Source organism: Arachis duranensis, chromosome 2 (assembly GCF_000817695.3).
Source record: "Arachis duranensis cultivar V14167 chromosome 2, aradu.V14167.gnm2.J7QH, whole genome shotgun sequence".
Taxonomy (NCBI): Eukaryota; Viridiplantae; Streptophyta; class Magnoliopsida; order Fabales; family Fabaceae; genus Arachis; species Arachis duranensis.
The window spans coordinates 63,782,496-63,782,756 of record NC_029773.3 but is presented as its reverse complement, the minus strand read 5'-3'; positions in this window follow the sequence as shown (position 1 = coordinate 63,782,756).

Genomic DNA, 261 nt, shown 5'->3' with positions numbered 1-261 from the left:
ATGCCACAGACACATAATTGGGTGAACCTTTTCAGATTGTGACTCAGCTTTGCTAGAGTCCCCAATTAGAGGTGTCCAGGGTTCTTAAGCACACTCTTTTTGCCTTGGATCATAACTTTATTTCTTTCTTTTTCTTCTATTCCTTCTCTCTTTTTTTTTCATTTTTTTTTGTTTTTTTTTAATCACTGCTTTTTCTTGCTTCAAGAATCAATCTGATGATTTTTCAGATCCTCAATAACAGTTCTCTTTTTCCTCATTCTT